The sequence below is a fragment of the Equus asinus genome, chromosome 17, assembly GCF_041296235.1.
Source record: "Equus asinus isolate D_3611 breed Donkey chromosome 17, EquAss-T2T_v2, whole genome shotgun sequence".
NCBI lineage: Eukaryota > Metazoa > Chordata > Mammalia > Perissodactyla > Equidae > Equus > Equus asinus.
In genome coordinates this window covers 15,706,740-15,722,003 of record NC_091806.1, presented here as the reverse complement: position 1 = coordinate 15,722,003, position 15,264 = coordinate 15,706,740, and the positions used below count along the sequence as shown (strand labels likewise).

Here is a 15,264-nt window from a genome sequence, read left to right as displayed (position 1 = left end):
TAGTAATTTGTCCAACTTGTGATTTATATAGCAGAGCCTCGAGCATGTCTGCAAAGACAGAGAAAGGGAAGCCCAGAGAGGATATCATGAAAGATCTTCAGTATTAAGAGTAGAAATAATTGTGAAAACATGATCTAGTCTGTAGGAGATATCTCAAAGAGAAGTGTCATTTATGTCTTAAAGCAGGTTTCAATAGGGCGATGTAGGTCAAAGGGTACAAATTTTCAGTTATAAGAAGAATTGCGTTCTGAAGATCTAGTGTACAGCATGGTGACTATAGTTAACAATATGGTTTTGTATATTTGAAAGTTTCTGAGAGCAGATCTTAAGCATTCTCACCACAAACACACACACAAAAAGTTAAATATGCGGAGTGATGGATGTGTTAATTATCTGGATCTTGGTAATCACGCTACAGTGCTACAATGTATATGTGTATTAAATTATCACATTGTAGACTTTAAATAAATGTAATTATAGTTGTCAATTATTCCTCAATAAAGTTAAAAGAAAAAAACAGGTGCCTTTAGGAGTGTGTGAAATGGACTGGACAAAAGTAAAATAGCTAGATTTGCTTTTGAGTTAATTCTTTGGAGGAAAATCAAATTTCACATTACCCTGGGGAGCTTAGGTGCCTTGGATATGGCTTTTAGGGCTTTCTTACATATTTTTCACATATTTAAATTATAAAATGTAATACAAAAGAATTTTGCAAATGATAGAGAGAGAGAACTACAATGGAAATATCCCTCTAATGACCACATGAATCAAGAAGTGGAACTCTGTCATCATCTCCAAAGTCAGCGATATGTCCCTTCCTGTCCTTACTCTTTCCCTTCCCCTAGAATTTGCTATTCTCCTGACTTTTGTTGGTAATCTCCCCCTTGCCTTGAAGCCTTAGGAAATGTATATATCTTATCTGTTACAGAATTTTCTCATGGGTAAAATAATGATGCTCATAGTGCCCATCTCACTGTGTCCTTGTGAAGATTAAATGAGAACACTTAGTGTTTGATACACAGTAAATCCTCAATAAGCATTTGCTATTATTTATTCTGCTCACAAAGCACAGTTGAAGTCAGCTCCAATCTTTGGTTACAGATGTGAAAGAAGAAACATAGGAAATAAAGACATATGGAAATGATGTAAAGATTTGGGGGAAATTAACACATATTCAACTGCAAATTTTTTAAAATTGTTTTTTGGAAAGTGTTTAAATCTATATAAAATAGTACTAAGTTATATTAGTTCATAATTTTTCTGGAAATCTACCTAACTAATACTTGGAAACAATTAAAATTTATTCTATTTCTCTAGGAGAATACAATAAAGATAATTTTTGAGGAGAGATGAAGACCATTAGCTACGATATGGTCCAGAACTATTCTTTCCTCCTCAGTCAGTTTATAGAGATTACAGAAAGGATAAGTCCCTCACTCAAAAGCCACTCAGATTTGTTTTATCTCAAAACTCTTTGAATAAAGTGCAGGGGAACTCAGTCACTGGGGCCCAGGAGGAATGTCTAATGATTGAGAATTCTAAAGTACATGCAAAATTTATTATGGCTTGCATACTATTTATAATCCAGAGACTATCTTAGCTGAGGTGGGTCTGATAATTTAAATCTAAAGGAAGAGCTTAATATTTGGGAAGGTAAATACAAACAATTTGGAAGGAAGAGTCAATAGTCTAGAATAAAAGAAATGCAGTTTTAGAATGTGTACTCTATTAAGTATTCAATTAATCATGTGAGCCTGGACATCTCTAGGAATAATTATAGCTATGAAAGTATAGATTGTGATGTGACTTTGGATATTAAAATTATTCCACTTGAATTTAAAGTGTTGCTAACATTGCTTGAGTGACAGGTGTCAGTAGTCTTTCAAATGATACAAAAATCTTTTTCTATAAATGGCTAATGAACTATGCTGAGTGAAATGTGAATTCAGGAAGTTGAAGTGAAATACTCTGAACAGTAGGTGAATGACTAGCATTTCAATGAGGAAGAAGAGAAATCACTGAAACGAAGAAATAAAAATGGATTCACAACAACTGAAGTGGAAGAGCATGTGTGGTAAATTATTTTTCCTCCTTTCCCATTGTCCTGCCTGGATGTGTAAGATCATCTGGTTATATTTTTGTCTCCATTATAGATAACAGATTGACTGCCATTTGTAGTTAAATACAGTAGATACAGGCATCTTCTCTGAATTTTATAATTTGTTTTGAGATTTGGTCAGCAATAAAATCAAGGAATTGCCCATTGAGAGTGTGATATTTCATCCAAAAGAGGCAGTCAGACAGTGACAGGAAAATGATGCTTAGCTGGATAGCAGGTTCCAAATAGAAAGAAAACATTATTAGATTTTTTGGTAGAAAGTTGACTATCAATTAGGAAAAAAAGTGATTCACAGGTTACCAAGAAAGTGAGAAAACCCAAATGGAAAGGACAAATAAGTTCCCTGCAGTAACCACTACCTTAATCCCTGTTTCTGTCTCATGAAAAAAATAAAGTTGGCCCAAGAATTAACATAACCAAAGATCCTGGGTGGGTCACTTAAAAGTCAAATGGAAGTATGTCAAATCTTTCCTCTCTGATACCTTATCTCTATTGACTTCCTTGCCTGCCCATGTTGCATGTGATGGTTGTGATGGTAACAATATCAATTTTGAACTATTTTATTTATATTCTATTTCCTTTATTTATTCATTTGTTTAACTTTTTAAATGTCCATGCATTGTCCTGAGATCTCTACCCCTGCGAGATGTGATCCTTCCAGTCAAACTATTTGTTGGGACTTTTTTTTAGATGCCTTTTTTTGTGAGGAAGATTGGTCCTGAGCTAATGTCTGTTACCAATGTTCCTTCTTTTTTTTGTTTTCTCCCCAAAGCCCCAGTACATAGCTGTATATCCTAGTTGTAGGGCATTCTAGTTCTTCTATATAGGATGCTGCCACAGCACGGCTTGATGAGTGGTGTGTAGGTCCACGCCCAGGATCCAAACTGGTGAACCCTAGGCCAGCAGAACAGAGCTTGTGATCTTAAGAGCTTATCCATGGGATCAGCCCCCAAATGCTGTTTTAAATCATTAAAGTTATTTATTTTAATCATTCAACAAACATTTACTGATTATTAGTTAAATGAATGGTAACTTGTATTTAACAAGGATAGAACAAATATAAAAATAATTGGAAATACTTTCTTGCTGAGTCACACCATATACTGGATGGCTCATTCACTTTATTTAGTTAATTCTCACAACATCATTGGGAGATAGATGTATTCATCAGGATTGTATGTATCCATCAGTGAGATGATGGTCTGAGAAAAAAAAAAAAGCACATGCCAAAAATCACACAGATCAAAGAAAGTGGCTAGAATTCAGAATTAAATTTGCACAAGCACTTTTTAACATTTCAAGACAATGAAAGACAAGTCTCTGTGTCTTTGAGAAATTTAGGATCATGAAAATTAAACATATATAATGTTTACTTTTGCATAGATTAAAAATTGAAATATCAAGGTCACTGAGATCCTCTGTTTTAATATATTATCAAATATTTATTGAGTATACCATATATATCAGGAATTGAGCTAACTTTGTAATATTTTGTGAAGTATATTGCTAAGCGAGTGTATCTTGTTTTAAATCTTGACTCTGCTACTTATTAGGTTCACAATAAGCCCAAAAGAGGAAACTGAATCATAGAGAAATTAAATGAGTAATAATGTTAATTACATCACTTAATTATTAAGTAAATATCAATAGCATTTACTTCTTAGACTTATTATGAGGATTGAAAAAGATTGTACCTATAACGTGTTAAGAAGAACATTAGGCCCATAGGAATGCTCAAATTGTAAGCTAATAAAAAGAATGATTAGACCTGTTGATTGTCAATGTATTTATGCAATGTAGTGAGGTCATATGCTTATTCATAGCAAAGCCAGTATATAAACCCAAGGAATTTCACTTTATTTAAGTTTAAGATTTTTCAAAACTTTGCTTTTAACAATGGTAGAAAGCCCAAAGGTTATGCAAAATCTTAACTGAAATTAATGATAGTGGATTTATCATTTTGTAGCTGGGGACCCTAGACCAAATGAATACTAGTTCCTAAAGTGAGTGAAGAGCTATTCTAGAGAATGAATTAGGCTCTTTTTTTCCCTAGCCATTTTTCTTACACAGGGACTCTTTGTGGCTGTGGTAGCAGTGTTCATGTTTGAGGGCATGAGGAGATTTAGTGCATTTTATTCATGTATGTGAGTATAACTTTCTTACTCTTTATAAATGGGCTACATATGTAGGAGAGAGCAACAGGTTGAGTTTGTAGATTTTGTTTACTGCCTATAGTTTTATAGATTAGAGAATTTGTCTTAATTTATTATCTCATTTTGTCATCTGCATATCAAAATATTCTGAAATGGTTCAAGGACAATAACTTTGGAGTTTATCTGGTTTTGCATTAAATAATTAGGTAATTGTGAAAAAGTGGAGTTTTTAACACTACATTTGTCTGTTGCTTTGATGCGGCATCTTTTATCTGTGAACTCAGGCTGTAGACTTAGAAAATTCTGGTTTCAAGTTCTGGTTTGCTAAACACTATTTAAGTGTTCTACATACACTTATAGAAGCCTCAACTAATTTTTGCCTCTCTAAGGTATTATTACTCTTGTATGTGCATCAAACTGAACTTAAACTGCGTTCATTTGCATAGCCCTTTACTGTTTTCAAAGTTCTTCATTTATTTTTAAATTTGAAACTCAAACTCTCTGCCTTATTTAGGGAAGCAATTATTTTTCTACATTTTAGATGAAGAAAAGTGTGAAAGGAAGTGAAGTTAGGAATTTACACTTAAAATTGATGGCTGATTCAAGAATAGAAACTAGAGATTTTCTACTACTCTAAAATTGAAAAGCTAGAAATATAGGTGGTAGTTTATACGTGGTAAACTACAAATGTATGGGAAAGTTGAAATAAAAAGAGAAGATTACTGAGAAGGAAAATTAAGCATTATTTGTGGCCTTGAGTATGGAGAAAATTGGAGATTCAAATAAATATTTAGTTAAATTGATTAAAAAACCAGACCACATTTAATAAGCAGGAAAATTAATTTTCTGTCAAAAGAAGATAGAATGATTGGCTTTGCCTGACTTTTCTAACAACCTTAATTTCCTCAGAGGCTTATGTATAACCCAAAACTTTCACGTCTAGTTTGGGGAGAGGAAAAACAACTTAAATGATTTCTTATCTCAATGCACATGATTAAAATAATGGTTTTATTTATGTCCATTCAAATAAACAAGTGATTACTTTGAGTTGACCAAATCAGTATTTTAAATATTATTTTTAAAATAATTTTTTATTTATTTATAGGTAAGGAAATATTTTCATTATATAATTGGAGGCATAAAATCTTTACTTTTCCATGGTTTCCCTACAAGCTAATTCTAAATCTTAAAATTGTACCATAAAAATAAATCTCTTTGTTTGAAAGCTCCATTGCAAAGGAATTTTTTATTTGGAAAGTGACACAATGAACTTAGTCTGTAAAAGAGAGTGATGAAGACAGAATTTAAAAATTACTTGATGAGAAAATGTAGCTACAAGATTAGGGCAGAAGACACATCAAAAATTTCAAAGAAAATTTTAAGTGTAAATGATGCATTTTAAGGTCAAAATTTGTAGTAAATACAACTGGACCATGTGGTTATCAGCTCTATATATCTTTTTTCATTATCATTGAAACTCAACCTAAATTAGCAGAAGCTAAGATCAACCTCAGCTGAATTGCCTATATTTTCATATATCAAATCCTCTTTTAATATAATTGCTAAATGATGAAGAGATTCAAACTACTCTTATTCATTTCATACATTTTCTAGACCCTTTTAATTAAAACTGTTTCTATTTAGAACTAGGGGATTTGGCTAGTAGATCTCAGTTATTTTCCTGCTCAAAATAATTTTATGACTAAAATTTCATTTTCTACATGGGAGTCATATTTACTAGACCTTATTATTGACAAATTTAGGTTACTGATTTGGCAACACTAACATTAAGAAAATAAAATCAGCAATTAATACCTCTATGGTTAATAAAGCAAAGACGACTTATTGATTTGAGTTTCACAACTATTTTGTGACCAAGTCCAAGAAGATTTCTTCATTTTTCAAATGAGATAACTTAAATTTAAAGAAATCAAGAGGTGGGTACTCAAATTCACACATTGGTATAATTAGTAATAGCACTGCGTCCCAAATGTTTGTCTTCATATAAACCTTTTTTCCACAAGCTTCCTATAAAATTTTTCAGAATTATGCAGTGTCAAGATTCTTTATGGATTTGGACAAAAGACATAAATTAGGCAAATATAGAACAGAAATACATCCTGTAATTCAAATCACTGAGAATAAATTGATTTGCAAACTATAACATACTGAGTCAAGAGCAAAACTGTGAAGATAAGACTGCCTTCTGTTCCACTTTTTTAGTTTTAACTAATGCTTTATTCTGTGGTTCATTTAAGTACATGATGTTTATTGATGTGCCTATAGAAATCAACACACATCTGTTATAAAATGTCAGGATTTTACTGTCACAAATCACTAAGAAAAAGATAAACAAGCTATCAAAAATTGTTCAAACCAACTGCAAGGGCCTCTTACAGAGAGTTTTTAGCTTTCACTTTTTAAATATATACATATCATTATATAAATCTTTAATTTTATTTTCTATTTCATTCTAGAATTATTTTGAGGTAACATATATTCCACTAGTGACCACTGTTAAGCTTTACATTTGCTTCTATATCATTAAACAGAAACTTTTATGACTCACAACTGCATCTTTAACAAATTTCAATTTGTAAGGATCCAGAGTAATATCCTTTCCAAGGACTTAGTTGTATGGTCCTTTAGAATTGAAAAATATTTAGCAACTATTAATAGTTTTTAGACTTTTTTTAATTGATTGATTGAATGCATTCATTTTTATTAATGTCAACATTGAACATAATGTCCTGAAGGACTGATTTATGGAAATCAGCATGAAACTAATCTGAAAAAAATTATTAAATATCAGATTTTTATTTTCTGAAACACTGGGATCATGTCCATTAAACACAGATTGATGATGTTAGTTATCATCAATTTTCCCCATGAACATTTTGGATATTGACTTATACATTATGTCTTTTCGGGGGACTGTTAGGCATTTTTACCCCACTGGACCATGGAAAATAGGAATAGTGTCATTGTGTTTATTCTCTTGGGACTACCTCGAAAGAAGAACATTGAGGTCCTCAGCTTTATATTATTTTATTTTGCTACATTGCTATTGGATGGGAATTTACTCACAATGATTTATATCACATGCAGTCAGCTAACTGACCAACCCTTGTATTTCTTCCTTAATTAACTCTCACTCTCCAACCTTTGCTATACATCACAGTGAGCCCCAAACTAATGACTGATTTATTGGCAGAAAGGACAATCATTCCCTGTAATAACTGCATGATACAGCTCTTTATCCTTCACTTCCTTGGAGGCATTGAGATCTTTATCCTCACAGGGATGGCCTATGACCACTACATGGCGATCTGCAAGCCCTGCACTACAGGATAATCATAAGCAGACAGAGATGTAATATGATCGTCATAGCTTGCTGTACGCGGGGATTTATATGCTCTGCCACTCAGTTTCTTCTCACCATCATCTTACTGTTCCTTGGGCCCAATGAAATAGATCACCACTTCTGTGATGTGTATCCTTTGCTGAAATTGGCTTGCATTAATACCTGCAAAATTGGCCTCTTGGTAATTGTTAATTCAGTTCTGATTGCTTTGATAACTCTTGTGATTTTGATGGTGTCTTACTTTTTGGTATTATACACCATCTGTGCTTACCCTGCAGAGAGCCGCACAAAAGCTCTTTCCACTTGCAGTTCCCACATCATGGTTGTGGTCCTGTGCTTTGTGCCTGTTCTCTTCTTTTACGTTAGACCAGTCACAACTTTCACTGAAGACAAAGTATTTGCTCTTTTCTACACTTTCATTGTTCCCAAGTTCAACCCTCTGATCTACGGGTTGAGAAACTTGGAGATGAAGAATGCCTTCAGGAAAATGTAGTATTGTTTTTGGAGCAATTGTTTTTGAAAGAGAAGTAAGTTGTACGAAAATCATCTCAGAATTTCACCTTAGGGCTAAACCCTGAGCCCTAGAATTAATATGGAATGATATACAAAGAGTACACAGTGATTGCAAAAGCCAGCCACAGATCAGAGCTCAGAACCTTTAGAATTTTCTCAGACTTCTCCTGGTTGGGCAATTTTAGCTTATTTTTTCACGTTCACTCATTTTTCCTCTATTCTCTTCACACCTGTCTCAAGGCCTCCTTAATCTGACATTTTATTTTGAATGTGTACTGAAGTATTTCCTCCCCTCCTCTCGATTTCCAGTCTCAACTGACAATAAATAATAGGAAACCATATGGTAGAGGAGAATTATAGTCAGATTTTACTCCCTGTATCTCAGAGGAGAGCATTTAAGGTTGACTTTTGAGCTGAGGATAATAGGTAAATGAGTGGAATATTTAACTGCTTTGGCTAACCAGCATTCATAAACGCTCTTCTATGTTGAATTTGAACATCTTTTTCATGTACAGCTTTTTGAGAAACCACCAAACCCTATTCTACAGTGGCTGTACCAGTTTACATTCCCTCCAGCGCTGTCCAAGGATTCCAAATTTTAGACATTCTGGCCAATATTTATTTCCCATTATTATTATTATCATTATTATTATTGTTATTATTGCCATCCTAATGAGCGTGAAGTGATTTCTCATTGTGGTATGAACTGCATTTCCCTAATGAATAATGAGGGTGAGATTCATTTAATGTGCTTGCTGACTATTTGTATATCTTCTTTGGAGAAATGTCTACTCAAATCTTTTAAAAATTTTTTAATTGAGTTGTTTTTCTCTTTTTGGCTGAACTATAATAGTTCTTTATATATTCTGAATATTAATCACCTATCAGATACATGATTCGTAAATGTTTTCAACAATTCTGTAGATTGTCTTTTCACTTTCTTGTAATGTCCTTTGACACACAAAGGCTTTTAATTTTCATGGATTTCAATTTACCTATTTTTTCTTTTACTATTCATGCCTTTATTTTATTTAAGAATCCATTGCCAAATCCAAGATCATGAAGACTTAACCCTGTATTTTCTTCTAAGATTTTTACTGTTTTGGCTTTCGTATTTAGGCCATAGATCCATTTTGTGTTCATTATTTATGCAGTGTGATAAAAGGATACAACTTCATTCTTTTGTATGTGGAAATACAATTGTCCCAGCAACATTTGTCAAAGAGAATAGTATTTCCTTACTGAATTCACCCTCTACCCTTGTTAAAGATGAATAGGTCATAGATGTTTAGAATTATTTCCAGCCTCAACTTTCTGCTGTACTGGTCCATATATCTAACCTTATGTCATAGCACACTGTTTTGATGACTGTAGCTTTGTAGTAAGTTTTGAACTTAAGGAGTGTGAGTCCTCAAACTTTGATTTTTTTCAAGTTTGCTTTAGTTATTTGGGACCCCTTGCAATTTCACATGCAATTGATGGTAAATTTGCCTATATACAGAAAAAAAAAGTTGGAATTTTGATAGAGATTGCTTTCTAACTGTAGATCAGTGGCTAGTATTGCCATTGTAACAATATTAAGCCTTCCAGTTCTTGAACAGTGGGTATCTTTCCATTTAAGTATTTCTTATTTTTTTCAGCAATGTTTTATAGTTTTCAGTGTATAAGTCCTTCACCTCCTTCGTGAAATTTATCCCTGTAATTTTACTTTTTTAGATGCTACTGTAAATGTAATGGCTTTCTTACCTTTTTGGATTGTTTGCTGCTGGTGAAAAAAACATAATTGATTTTTTTCTTTCTTTTCTATGTATATTTTTTATATATATTTATGATATATATGTGGTTTTTTTTTGGTGAGGAAAATTGGCTCCGAGCTAACATGTGTTGCCAATCTTCCTCTATTTGCTTGAGGAAGAGTGGCCCTGATCTAACCTCTGTGCCAATCTTTCTTGATTTTTTGTATGTGGGTCGCTGCCACAGCACGGCTTGACAAGTGGTATGAGTCCATGCCCAGGATCCAAATCCATGATCCTGGGCCCCCAAAGTGGAGCACACTGAGCTCCAGCACTATACCACCAGGCCCGCCCCACAACAGATTTTTGCACGTTGATCTTGTATTTTCCAACTTTGCTGAATGTGGTTATTAGTTCGAGAAACTTTCTTGTGGATATTTTGGGATTCTCTATGTATAGGAGCACGTCATCAGTGAGAAAAGAAGTTTTACATCTTGCTTTTTAGTTCGGATGCTCTTTTTTTCTTCTTTTTTCTTCTTGTGTAATTATTCTAGTGAGAACCTCCAGCACAATGTTGAATGGCAGTTGTGAATATGGGCATCCTTGCCCTCTTCCTGATTTTAAGTAGAAAGCTTTCAGTCATTCACCATTGAGCATGATGTTAGCACTGGGCTTTTTATAGATGAGCTTTATCTTATTGCATAACTTCCCTTCTGTATCTAGTTTTCTGCGTTATTTTTTAAATCATGAAATGGTGCTGGATTTTGTCAAAGTCCTTTTCTGTGACAATTTAGATGATGATGGGGCTTTTCTTTAGTTCTATTAATGTGATACATACATTGGTTAATTTTGTTATATGTTGAACCACCCTTGAATTCCTAGGATATATCGCACTTGGTGTATAATCATTTTAATATCCTGTTGAATTTGGTTGTTAACATTTTGTTGAAGATTTTTGCACTGAATACATAAGGAATATTGGTCTCTAATTTTCTTTTCTGGTGATTTATTTTTCTGACTTTGGTATCAGAGTAATGCTGGCCTATTAGGATGAGATAGAAAGTGTCCCTTCTCTTCCATTTTTCTGAAGAGTTTGAGAAAAGTTTGATAGAATTCACAAGTGAAAGTATTTGATTCTGGACTTTCTTTATTGAGAGGTTTTGTTGAATGATCCAATCTCTTTACTTGTTATAAGCGTCTATTCAGATTTTCTCTGCCTTCTTGAGTCAGTTGAGGCAATTGGTGTGTTTATAGGAATTTGCCCATCTCATCTAAGTTATACGATTTGTTGTTGTACTATTGTTAGCTGTACTCTCTTATAACCCTTTTATTGCTGTCGTGTGTTGGTAGTGAGCCTTCTTTCATTTCTGGTGTTAGTTATTTGTGTCTACACTTTGTCAGACTACCTAAGGTTTGCCAATTTTGTTGATCTTTACGAAAACTAACTTTTGGTTTTATTCTCTGTTGTTTTTCTGTTCTTTAATTTTTCTCCTCTCTAACCTTTATTTTTTTCCTTCTGGTAGATTTGAGTTTAGTTTGCTTTATTTTTTTTAGTTCCTCAAGATGTAAACATAGATTATTATCTTAAGATCTTTCTTATTGCTTAATGTAAACTTTTACAGCTATACATTTCCCTCTAAGCATTGCCTTTACTGCATCCCATAAGTTTTGGTGTATTGTGTTGTTTTCATTTGTCTCTGGAATTTTCTGATTTCTCTTTTTGGCCCTTTGATTGTTTAAGAATGTACTGTTTAATTTCCACCTGTTTGTGAATTTTCTAGTTTTCCTTCTGTTATTGATTTCTAGCTTTATTCAACTGCAGTTGTATAAGATACTTTGTATTGTTTCAATCTTTTTAAGTTTATTGAGATTTGTTTTGTGGCTTAACCTATGGTCTTTCCTATATAACATCCCTTGTGCACTGGGTAAGAATGTGTATTTCGCTTTTGTTGGGTGGGATGTTTTATATATGTCTGTTAGGTCTAGTTATTTTAAGTGTTGTTTAAGACCTCTGTTTCATTATTAATCTTCTGTCTAGATGTTCTATCCATTAGTGAAGGTGGGATATTGAATTCTCCAGATATTTTTATAGAACTATATATGTCTCTCTTCAATTCTGTCAATTTTCCTTCATATAGTTTGGGGCTGTGAAAAACAAGGCAACAGTCCCAAAATGGAGTCACTTTTGCTAAATCCCATATCACCAAACCAAGACTTAACTGAATTATAGTTTTGGCTCTCCCAGAAATGGAATCTTAAACCAGTCAATCTGGATTGTCTCGTCAGCACTAGTTTGGTAATCTGCATGATAGACCACTGCTATCCCCTAAATGATAGTAACCTTGGAACAACCAATCTGCTTTTATGCCTAGGACAACTTCCTTGTTCTTGCTTCCCTCTGCTGATAAAAGTCTGCAGACTTTTCTTTATTTAGCTCCTTGGAACTGCTTTCTGTCTGCTAGATTGGATGCTGCCCTATTCATGAATCATTAAATAAAGCCAGTACAATCTTTAAAATTTGCGGTTGAATTTTTTAACAGGGTTTTGTTGTTTGGTATATATAATTATTACAGCCTTTTGACCAACTGACCCTTTTATCAATGTATAATGCCTTCTTTGTCTCTTGTAGCAGTTTTTGACTTAAAGTCTGTTTTGTCCGATATTGGTACAGCCATGCATGATCTCTTTTCCTTACCATGTGCACAGTATAACTTTTTCCATCATTTCACTTTTGACCTATTTGTTTCTGGGTATGTAAAGTGAGTCTCTGGTAGACATCATATAGTTGTCTTCCAGTCATTGCAGATTGGCTGAGTGCTGAGACACTCTTTCAACATTCAGCCAGGCTTGTACTGAATTTAGGGATCTCCCCAAGGTGAAAGCCTAGGATCTTCACAAGTTCTTTCTGAGTATGCATCTTACCCTGAACATGACTGTATCTTCCCACTTCTCTCACATACAGTGATGCTTTTGAATGTCCTAATTTCCCAAATAAACTCTACCCTGCTGTTTGTTCTACACCTTAGGCATCAGTGCGTCATTATTCATCTTGTAGCGTTTTCAAGCAATGCACATTGTTCTTCCCACCCAAGGTTTCTGTTCTAGATGAAACAAAGACATGCACTTTGCCTCAGTCTTTCATGTAGCCTCCAGACAAATTAGAATAGACATACACAATAATTTGCAAATATGATTGAGGGTGTCTGTTCCCTCCAGAAGTAGAGTTCAGAATCTCACAATGGGAATGCCATTTCAGTCTACCATTTCAAGACTGCAACCACACCAGGGAAGGAGCAACCAAGGGCAAGTATAGATGCCACAAAACTTTCCTACCATTTTTCAATTATGTCTTTCTTGTTTTAGCATTACTTTTGTTGCTTTAAACCTTTAACCGTTTTCCAATTTTCTGACAAAGTTGATTCTGATAGTATCTGCACTTTATTTCAATGTTTCTGTTGGGGGGATGAGAGCTTGGGATACAGGCTGTGCTATTTTAATATGTCAGGCTATGCACAAGAAGAAATAAAAAACTTGATACGAGACATTTATTTATTCCATTTTCATGAATAAAAATGACTATTAGCTTCTCTCTATACTTTACCCTACAAGAGGAATGGAGAGTTGGATTTTGTTAAGTGCTAAGGTCTGACAATGCTTAAAATAAATTCCATACATGTGTTTAGTTTTCCAAAAAATAGAAAAAGAATGAAATCTGCATATCTCATTCTAAGCATCAAATTGTAAATAAGATGATAAAAACCAAAAAGTTGACAAGTTTCTCTTATGAACAGAAGTGTAAAAATCTTAAATGAAAATTTTATCAATTGAATTCAGTAAGCTTCTAAACATAGTATATTTAAGAATAAATATGTGAGACAGCATCACAAAATTTCTTGTTTTATTTCATATGTGTGTTACATTGGTCTAGCTCAATAAACAAAGTCCTGGCAAATATAAAGACAGAAGGATAAATGTGAGGTATATGACTTGAAAATAAAGACAAAATTATTTATAATATTTGTTTATTATATTTTTTAATATCTGTAGGGTGTCCTTGTTAAAAATTGGCATTGACAGTGCTCTCTTTGTTTTTTTTTTTAATCTCTTAATACATTAAGCTAGGCATTTACCAATTGTATTGCTCTATCCAAATAACCAAATTTGATTTCATTATTATTTCGTCTATTTTTTCTTCAATTTTTTTATTGCATCTTATCAACTCTTTTTTGGTATAACTCATTTTCTTCTATTTATGTTTCATTTTTTTGAAATTTTTATTCAAGGCATATTTTTAATATTGTGAAATTATTATTTAAGGGTATTTAGTTCAATTTAAAATGTTATGGTGTAGTTTCCTTCTGCTTATTTTTGTGTTATATTATTTGGGGGATATTTTCATTGGTTACAATGTTTTGACTCTTATTTTACGTCCCCCAAGCCCCATATAGGAGGATAGTATGGTTACAGACTTTTTGTTAACTTTGTGAACTAAGTTGAGGGTTTTGTGAGGCTTGTAAGATTTCCAGTTTAAGATTGCTATATTCCTGCTTCTTCAGACTTCTTCCCTGTACACACATAGAATTATGATACTTTGAGGTTCAGCGGTACTTCTCTTCACTTCTGATAAATATTTCTCTACTTATAGGCAACTTCTATTTTACAGGGCTGTCTTTTTCACAGTGATGCAAAAAGTGTGGATTATTTATTTGCTTTTCCCTCATCTGAATGGCTTTTGGGAGGATGGGTAGGAACATTAAATTTTAGATGTTGTTATTATCTTAGGCATTTTTCTAGGCCTTTGGAGTGGAATGTTTTATTTGCTCTCATTTTATGATATCAATATGCAATACCATAAAATTTCTTCTAATAATTGCCTTAAATATATCTCATATACTAATTTTGCAGTTGTGGACTATATTACTCTCTGGTATTTTCTAATGGCATGCTTTTAGATTTTCATGTGGAATGTCATTGTTTGATAAACTTTTTAAAATTTATACTTGCATTTACTAGTGTTCAAGGAATACTCTTTACATTTTCATCATTTTTGTTGGATTTATTGTGGTTTTACTCATGAGTTAAAGTATCGTAAATTTTTATGACAGCTCAATTGCAATCGAAAGAAATCGCATTTGCCATTACCGGAGTCCTGTGATATATATGTGATTGTGTTGTTTGGGATTATAGCCTTTGTTACTGAATGTTGTTTTTCTTTTGTCTTCAATTGAGAGTTGTTTATTCCTCCTCTAATCTCCTATAGTTACTGGTTTATGAAAATTGTTGCTTTGTCTTTGTATATACAACTTCACTGTGGAATCTAGTGTTTGTAATATAGTGGTTGTTTTAAATACATTTAAAGTTTTATGGTCTGCATGCTCCTTT

General features: G+C 33.2%; 1 pseudogene; it reads left to right on the top strand.

Moving 5' to 3' along the window:
- The first annotated feature begins 7,360 nt into the window (after window positions 1-7,360).
- Window positions 7,361-8,129, top strand: LOC139040918 (olfactory receptor 4P4-like; annotated as a pseudogene).
- The last annotated feature ends 7,135 nt before the right edge of the window (window positions 8,130-15,264 follow it).